Genomic DNA, 9567 nt, shown 5'->3' on the forward strand with positions numbered 1-9567 from the left:
GCTCATTTCTTAGGGACAGGTTTGAGCAAAATGTCCTCTTCTCTTGGCTTCTCCCACTTTTCGTATCAGTCTCTCTCGTCACCTGGTCTTGCAGATAGGCCTGGGAACTTTGGGCGTTCTTGTGTCTTAATATCGTTTAAAAAATGCCTCCCACCTCCTCTCTAATTAGCTGTAATCAGGAAGGCTAGTTGGTGGACACATGGTGTCGCCGCTCTGTGAAATGCTGCCTGATGGCTATAAACACGGCCATATGTTCTCGGTGAAAGATGGCTGTAATCACCAGCAACAGCTGATGGAAGATGAAGGCTCGGCTCTTCACTTCCTCCTGCTTTATTCCCCAAACCTGTGAGGCGCTTCGCAGAGCAGCTTAATATTTTCTCTTCGCCTTCCCTGCTTCTGCTAAATTTCCTTTGTATTTTAGCTTCAGTTCTTCCCAGCATATATTTGAGCCTGAAATTGCAGTTATCAAAGGAATATGTTTAGCACCTTCCGGTTTAACATCACAACACTTTAATTAGGATGGCCTCTCTTTAAATCCTGCACTACACACATTACATAGGTTTCTAAAAACTAAGTGGTTATCAAGAAAGAGGATAAAACCGTCAAAATTTTCACAGTGAATGAACAAGAATTTCTCAGCAAAGTTCAATAGATTTGCCCTGAACTGGTGCAGCTTATAAAACCCTTGAGCCTAATTGCTTTCCTGCATTTTGGCAAGAAAAATAGCTGACTTGCAATGGAGTAGAAAGAGAGGTTTGGAAGAAAGTGTCTTTTAAGAAAAGCTTCCAATGAAAATTTCAATCAATATTTTTAATCCCAGAAGACTAGATAAAATATGATATTATGTTCCAGGCACTAAGAGATGGTGGATAGGGTTGTTTTTCAGCTTCGGGAGGAGAGCCGTTGGAGGAACAAAGCTGCTGCGCTATCCAGTCCCACTGCAATGTGGACAGCAAGCTGCGTGCCTGCGTTTCCACGATGCCCCGGTGTCTGAGGTCTAAGACGGTAGCCCTTCAGATGCCACATCCTCACGGGACCAGGGTGGATTCCGGTTTCGGGGCTGGCTGCGAGGCACAGATGTCTGGCTTCCGCGTGAAAGAGGGTGAGAGGAGCTGGGTATGAGCCGCGTAATGTACTTGGCGTCTCTCCACTTAGCATCACTGGGCTGCGTATTAAAGTAACCAGACAAAATTGAGTGCAGAGGAGAGACACCAATTGCTTTTAAGCCTTCACTTTCCCATTTAGAAATGTCTTAGATTACGAAGTTTGATAGCAAGTTTTCTACCTTTAAGATTTCATATGTACATATATAGATTATCAAAAGCTCATTTTATTGCCTCTTTAATGCTTTCAGGGCTTTGTTAAAACAGGGCTCTCACCCTTTACCCTTTTTTTGTCTTTTTTTTTTTTTTTTTACCTTGGATGTACTGTGCAGGCTATTAAACTGTATGCAGGTGATTGATCTCTTTAATAAAAGCAAGTTCTTTAGTAAGCAAAGAGTGATAAAGATAAACAAATGTACTGGTCTGTCCAGTGCTTTGGAGATTATGGTAACACGAGGGCATCAAGAAAGCCTATTAACAGATAAGTTAGATGAAACACATCAATTCTGATCTCAGGAAGTCGGGAAACCATTCCCTTTAAGTTAATTTTATCCATGTTTTCTCTTCATTTGTAATACTTTGTGGGTTTTAACAGGAAATATTTAATAGTGTGCGGTGCAGTCCATAGATAAACGATGTTGGCAATTTCTCCACTTAACTGCTTGTCAGGCCCTTTAGCGAGGTACACAACGCCTGCAGTTTATCATCTTGTTTTCTAGATTGTTTTGGAAGATCATTGAGAGGGCTGAGACTCCCCAGAGTCCTGTGCTCTAATCCTGTCATATTTTTTTAAAATGCTGGAAGGTATAAGGTTACATGGTAAGATGGTGTTACATAGGCATTTCTTCAGCTCGTCACCATGGCACGTTCTTTCCATGGTAACCACTGTTTCCATGGCACGTTCTGTAAGCTCCTCCGGCGTGGCTGAGGGGTTTGTGAAGACGCTCACCCACCCACAAGTGTGCACACACACACTTGCCTTCTTTCTCTCTCACGGGCACGGATTCAGCCCACCATGTATGTGACTCGAGGCACGTTTTCTAACGGATTCACTAAATGGAGCGAAGCTCGTGTTAAAATAAAATCTGCTCTGCTCTCTATTATGTGATGAGACGAATAGCTACTGATGTGGCCTTTTCAGACTATGTGAAAATATAACAAAAGCCTGGCGTTGTCCTCAATGAAATGGAGTAACAGGATAAAATCTTGGAGGCAAAATCTGACAGAAAAGACAGTCAGCCCTGGACCCGATTTTCTAAATTTATCTCCATTTTTTAGACCCTGAGCTAAGTCTCTACTCAGCATCATGTTAGATGCTGTGGAGCATAAAAGAAATTTATGTCCGCGGGGACCTTGCATTTTCTGCAGGCTTGGGGGGAATGAGATTTAGACACATGTAATAATTAGAAAACAATATAACCCTGTAAATAATGACAGTAAATTTTTCACGTGGGATAACTTCAACATTTTTAGGTTTGGGGGCAAACAACACAGCTGTTATTTATTTAAAAAAAAAAAAACCCCATCCCTTTTATTCTTAGGACTGGAGAAACCAAAACATTTTAGGAAAATGTACTGGCTGAGGTAGATGTAATGGTAAATGACTTTTTTAGGTGCTGATTAATTTTCAAAGCTAAACAACAGTCCCTTGTCACTGATTCCGTAATTGGTATCTTATCCTTTCTCAGTAGAGGTGGTTGCTTCTGAAATTAGCTTCCAAATGCTGGAAGTCAGATGTGTTCTCATCTGGTCCATGCAAATCCAGTTAAGCCAAATCCTCATCCTAATGGCTATTCTCATAGTCTCCTTTCACTTTGATAGAGCAGAAAGGCGCTTTGGGGCTAAACCATTGCATTGGAATTCTGGATCTTTCACTTGTTGGCTTGTGGCCTTGGCCAAATTAACTGACCTTTCTGAGCCAGAGCAGCAAAATGTTATTGATATGGGAGTGGGTCATGGATGTTCCTCTTACAGCAAGTGTGAGGATTAAATGAGATATTGATACACTCAATAAATGGTGGTTTACTTGTTCACTCTGTTCAACTAATATGCATTAATGTTCCACGGTGTTGCAGGCGTTGTGTTGATGTTGCGGCTACAGCGGGATTGATTTCTGGCCTTCGGGGATCTCACACACAGAGACTGAAGCAGGAAAATATGACGACACGTGATCCACTGGAATGGAGGCTCCGTGAATTCATGCTGGTGCTTTTCTTTGGTTCTGCTCACTGCTGTATCACACGCCCTTGGAACAACGCCTGCACACAGTAGGTACGTGACAAATATTTCTTAGAAGGTTAAAGGCAATAAGAGAAAAATAGAAAGGTGACCAAAACGTGGGGTATAAAGGAAAGGTAAGCAGAGGAAGTGATCTATAACAACACCCTAAAGCATAAGCAAGTTAGCCTGGAAAGGCAGGGAGGCTTGATTTCGTGAGTATGAGAGAGTTACTTTTCACTTGCTTTGTATCTGGGGTCTGGACTTTTTCCGTGATGTCTCTATGGCTTAATTCTTTCCTATTCATTTGTGTTTCTGACAAATCGATGTGCAATAAGTATGGAGGTTTTTTTGGCATTTACAGTATCCCAGCTGGAGTTCCTAACTGAGGCTAATACTAACTTCTGACTATTTAGGTCTCCTGAGATTGCTGCAGCCAGGTCCTGCTTGCTTACTTGAAGGTGTCACTGGTGTACGCACTTGTGTAGTCATTTGGTAGATGTGTATTTATTCAGCACCCGTCATATGCAAGATAGTAGCTCTGTAAAAGGTGGGAACAAAGGCTGATCAGCAAGCATTGGATCTATCCTCCAGCAATGGACAGTTCCCCAAATTAGGGAGTTTGTGGAGGGAACTGATGATGGAAAGAGCATAGGATCTCTAAGAGCTGTGGGCTGTGCCCAGTCCTTCAGCAAGTGATTTGGGAGTAAAAAGCACAGAAATTAGCAGATCGTACATCCAGATCTTTCTCTCCTACAGCTGAATCAAATTATCTGTTAAAGTGAGCCTTGCTTGAGTATGGTTCTTAGAAACTGTTCTTGGTAAAGAAAAGTATAGGTAGTCATACCCAATTCATTATTTTTTTCAAGGAACATTTATTTCCCAAATGTGTCTAACACTTTCCATAAAGAGTTTTCATTTTTCTCAGCAAGAAAAATAAGATAACTGTGTGAAGCGACTACGGAAGAACTGGGAGCCCCCTTGGAGATTCAGAATAAAGGCAATAAAAATTGTGGGTTGAAATGAAACTAAGATAATGTTATAAAAGCGCTATGTCTCTAACTGTACCTCAAAACAACAGCATCAACCAACAATAACAGGGAAGAATTTGGGTGGGTAGAGAGGAAGAGGAAAGGTGTGATGGAGAACCTTCAAAGGATGAAGCTAGAAATGAGTCTGATATATTATGTTAAGTGAAAGAAACCGAACACAAAAGACCAAGTATCTTATAATTCCACTTATATAAAATGTCTGGAGAGGGCAAAACTATGGAGATGGGAGGGGGGCTGCAGATAAGAATGGGATTAACTATAAATGAGCATAAAGGATCTTCTTGGGGTGATAGAAATAGTCTAAGACTAGATTATAGTGATGGTTGTATGACTTGGTAAGCTTACAAAAAAATTAATGAATTATGAGCTTGACGTAGGTGAATTTTATATTATGTAAATTATGCCCTAAAAGTATTTTTTTAAAATGTAGCTGGAAGAAATGAGTGTAGTATGAATAACGGATGGTAAAGAAATTGTTTTGATTGTAGTAGCGGGGTCAGAGTCTCAGAGCAGAGAAATAAATTGACCAAAGTCACAGAGCTGGTAAGAGGTAGATGTTGGAAAGAGGTAGAACTATCTGGCTCCATGATGAGATCTATTGGATAAGTAAAAGTGGTGCCAATTGAGGGACAATGTTGGATTAATTGGGAGAAGATGAATGGGTTTTATGTGAAAAGCTATCTGGAATACTTTTTACTCCAGTAGAAAACAGACATGCCCAAAGTGGCATTTTAGGTAGCGTAATTTAGGGACAGAATTCATAGATGGAATATATTTCACTGAGCATAGTTATACAGGTGAGGCGAACCTGGGTAAAAGCTACAGGAAAGAAAAGGAGGGGTACATTTTGATGGAAGAAGAGTCGGATTACGGTGACCGATCCCATAGGATTAATTGTACATGAAAGTGCTCTGTAAACAAGTATTTAAAAATGTAAGTAATGAATCTTCGCTATCGGGCATACTGCATAGCAGTAATCAAACAAGCAGAGAAACTCAAGATGTTGGAGAGAAAAGTGATAAGTATGGGAATAATATCCTTGGGGGCATTATTGGTAGAGAGGGAGGTGTTCTTCAAAGAAGAAATTAAAGCAGCATGTCGTGCACACGTAACACTGTGTGGGTCCAGCCCTGTGCTGGACACTGGAGATGTTTCTTAGAGGTTTTGGTTGCATGTGACAGAAACCCAATTCAAGCTAACAGAAGAAAAATAGGCCATATATCCTCACAATATTAGAAAGTCCAGGAATTGGGTGCTTAAGCAGGGTGAGAATTCTGCCTATTTAAATCTTTTAGCTCTACTTTCCTCTGTTTTAACGCCATTCTTAGGCTGGCTCTCCTCTTTCTATGGCAAAAATAACCACTAACAACTTGCATGTTCCTGGTAGTTAGCAGTCCCAGAAATTAAGAGAAGTTTCCATGCCCATCATTATCAGATGAGCTGCCAGTGGACTCTGACATGAGCCAACTCCTATGGTTAAAGGTTTTGTCTCACTTCTTGGCCAGGCCAGAGCCTTTTGTCCCATCCAACGGGACAGTCAGCTTCATTCAAGCCAAAAGGAAAATGTGGTTTTACACTGAAGACAGAAAAAGGACCACACGAAACCTCTCAGATGTGTCCACTACAAGATGTTATGTTGGAATCTCATAAACTTTCTCCAAGAGGCTTTGTTCTTTCCATCTTAAAGATGTGGAGACCCAGACCCTGGAAAAGCTAAGAAATTTGCTTAAGGGTGTATAGCTACAAATAAAATTGTAAAGCTGAGATTTGAATTCAGGTCCCTTTGTTCCAAAGCTTCGCCCTTTTGAAGAGAATAGTTGATGTAGAGCAGATAGATTTGGAAATGGAAAGGGGAGAGCACATGAATATCTCTCCTTTGGGATATTAAACACAGATACAAATCAACTTGAATCAGTAGGCAGTGTTGAGGCAGGGAGAGGTATGAAAACCTGGGGGGTGGGGAGAGAGCGGGATTAGTTTAGCTGTCCGCGGTTAGAGGAGAAGGTTTGGGGTACCACTTCAGGTTATGAACCAGGATTTCAGCGACAGGTGGTAATAGACTTGCCTGCCAAGTAATGGAAAGCCAAACTGTAGTTGGAGCTGGTGATTCGAGTTATGGGGTTATTTCAGGAAACATTCTCTAAAAGTAGAAACAGTGGGCATTTTAAATGACCAAGTCATGGTACTTTCTCACAAGGAAAGTGCCATGGGCTTGGCTCTGTGGTAGACTCTGATCCTCAAGCATGAAAAGGCTGACCACAGTTTGGTCAGTCTGGTTACTGCTGTGGGAGGCATCAGGGCGTTGTTTTGATGGCAGGCCTTATGCAGCCTGGCTGCTGAGAGGTGCTAGAGAGGGTGTAATGGAAGAGGCTAAATGGAAGGTGGCAGCTACGAGCAAGAACGTTTGAATACTATGAGGAAGTGATTGGAGTTCAGAGAGCTGCTGAGGAAGGAGAGTGGTAATCAGGAAATGGAAGCAAAGTCAAGACAACTCGTACTCATCTGATTGAGTAAAGATAAAACATGGTGAGAGACATCAGATAATCTGACACAAGCCAAGTCTTTTTCCAGGTAAAGACATAGAAAATCTTCTGACGCGTAGAGCTGTGTTTTGACTGCCTGATGATTTAGACAATTACAAAGAACACGGACTTTGGAGTCACCTAGAACTTAGTCTGAATGCTGCTCTGTTATCTGCTACTTGTATAATCATTGGCAAGATATTGATCTGAGTGTGAGTTTCCTTATCTATAAAATGGAGGTAAGTATATATGTATATAAATGAGAAAGAGAGAGAGTAAGAGAGAGAGACTGAGCGTGCCTACCATTCACAGATAGGGAATAAATAGTAGCTCGTCATAAAGATGCAAGTTTTAGGATGTTTTGCCCTTAAAAAACTTTCTTTTACTCTGGGCTAAGTAAAGAATAAAACCCTGAGTTCTGACTTGGCCTGAGAAGTCAAAAGTGGGCCATCCTCAAACCAGATTAACTAGCCTAAGCTATTTTATCCCTTCTTCGAATAACCTAAGTTTTGTTTAACATATTTTAAAAATCATCCGAGTCTCTTTAAGGTGTGGAATGCCATATCACATGTGCCGGTATTGAGAGGATCTGTTGCATAGTTTATGTTGGGTTGTCTTGCATTGCCTATGTCTCCATCTGTGGGTCCACCTTGGCTCTGCTTAGGGGAATGCCTACTATTTTATATCCAGCGGACTGATTGTGTCCCACAAGTATCCAACCATCCTTTTATCCTCCTTAACCTTACGAATATTTGATTCCCATGCTTAAGAAGCATGAGCCATGTCTTCTTGTTAAAAATCTTCTGGTACTTGGGGCGCCTGCGGGGGCACAGTTGGTTGAACATCCGACTCTTGATTTTGGCTTGGGTCATGATCTGAGGGCTGTGGGACTGAGCCCCAGGTTGGGCTCTGCGCTCAATGGGAAGTCTGCTTCTCTCTCTCTCTTTCCCTCTGCTCCTCCTCCCCTCCACCCCATTTACATACACTAGCTTGCTCTTTAAAATAAATAAATAAATCTTTTAAAAAAATCTTTGGCATATTACATCCAGTCTATATTTGCACAGTGTGACTGATGTGGATGCAAGAACAGCAATCATTGAGATTCACTTATCGATTGTTCATTCATTCATTCAACAGAATTTTATTTGAACCTTCATATATACAAAGCAGGACTAGGTGCTGTAAGAAATACACATGAGAAGAATATATGTTCCAAGGCCTTAAGGACCTGACAGTCTAGCTTACTGCCTGTGAGATATTAGGTCTTGTACAACAACAGGGAGAATATATCTCCCTTCACACTGGGCTCTGCAGTGTATGTGGAACAATCTAAATAGTTCTTTTCTTAATCAGCTTGAAAGGAAAAAAAAGTCAACGGGGCCTTTCCCTTCTTTGATATTTGAGATATTCTTGGAATGGTATTTCATTGCCCTTTGGTAGAATAGCTCACAAAAGCCAAATAATACTTTGTGTAAACTACAGACTCCCCTGAAAGAGTGTGTTTGAAATTTTTGACTCAACTAACTTTCTGTCAAGTTAAACACCCAATATCAGGAAGGAATTTGAGCATTTGTAGAAAATTCCAACAAATTAAGGAAGAATTAAAGAAAATTCATTATGGTCAACAAGCTTGCTGAAGCTTTGTTTTATTAAATGTATCCTGCAAACTGATTTTTGTCCAGTTTTATTAAGATATAATTAGCATGCAACACTGTATAAGTTCAAGGTGTGCAGCATAATGAAAACATACATCTGTATTGTGAAATGATTATCACAGTAAGTTTAGCTAACATCTATCACCTCCTAGAGTTATAAATCTTTTTCCCTTGTGATGAGAACTTTTAGCATTTTACTCTCTTAGTAACTTTCAAATATCCCTTACAACACTGTTAACTAGTTATCATGTTGAACATTAACATCCCTAATCCTTATTTATCTTATAACTGGAAATTTGTACCTTGTGACCACTTTCACCCTATTCCCCCCACCTCTCACCCCTTGCTCTGGCAATCACAAATCTGATCTTTTTTCCTATGAGTTTGTGATTTTACATGTAAGTGAGATCATACAGTATTTGTCTTTTTCTGTCTGACTTATTTTACTTAGCCTAATGCCCTTAAGATCCATCCATGTTGCTGCAAATGTCAGGACATCCTTCTTTTTCATGACTAAATAGTATTCCACATACATATGATTATATTCATTTTCTTTATACATCCATCTGTCATTAAACACTTAGGTTGTTTCCATGTCTTGGCTGTTGTGAATAATGCTGCTGTGAACATGAGAGTACAGATATCTCTTTGACAGCAATTTTGTTTCTTTCAAATATATACTCAGCAATGGAATTGTTGGATCATATAGTAGTTCTGTTTTTAATTTTTTGAGGAAACTGCATACTGTTTTCTATGATAGTTGTACTGATTAACACTCCTACCACTAGTGTACAAGGTTTCCCTTTTCTGCACATTTTCACCAGTATTTTTTCTCTTGTCTTTTTGATGCTAGATATTCCAACAGGCCTGAGGCAATATCTCATTGTAGTTTTGATTTGCATTTCTCTATTGGTTAGTGTTGCTGTGTGCTTTTTCATGTACCTGTTAGTCATTTGAATATCTTCTTTCAGAAAATTGTCTATTAAGGTCCTTTTTCCATTTTTAAATTGGGTTAGTT

The 9567-nt window shown here is 40.2% G+C and overlaps 1 long non-coding RNA gene across 1 annotated transcript; it reads left to right on the forward strand.

Annotated features, from left to right (window-relative positions):
- Nucleotides 1-1011: 1011 nt before the first annotated feature.
- LOC116873474 lies at nt 1012-7100 on the forward strand. The gene is made up of 3 exons (XR_004383814.1): nt 1012-1102; nt 3179-3370; nt 6944-7100. It is a non-coding gene; the product is annotated as an uncharacterized LOC116873474 (long non-coding RNA).
- The last annotated feature ends 2467 nt before the right edge of the window (nt 7101-9567 follow it).

The sequence above is a fragment of the Lontra canadensis genome, unplaced genomic scaffold, assembly GCF_010015895.1.
Source record: "Lontra canadensis isolate GAN:19392208 unplaced genomic scaffold, GSC_riverotter_1.0 scaffold33, whole genome shotgun sequence".
Classification (NCBI taxonomy): domain Eukaryota; kingdom Metazoa; phylum Chordata; class Mammalia; order Carnivora; family Mustelidae; genus Lontra; species Lontra canadensis.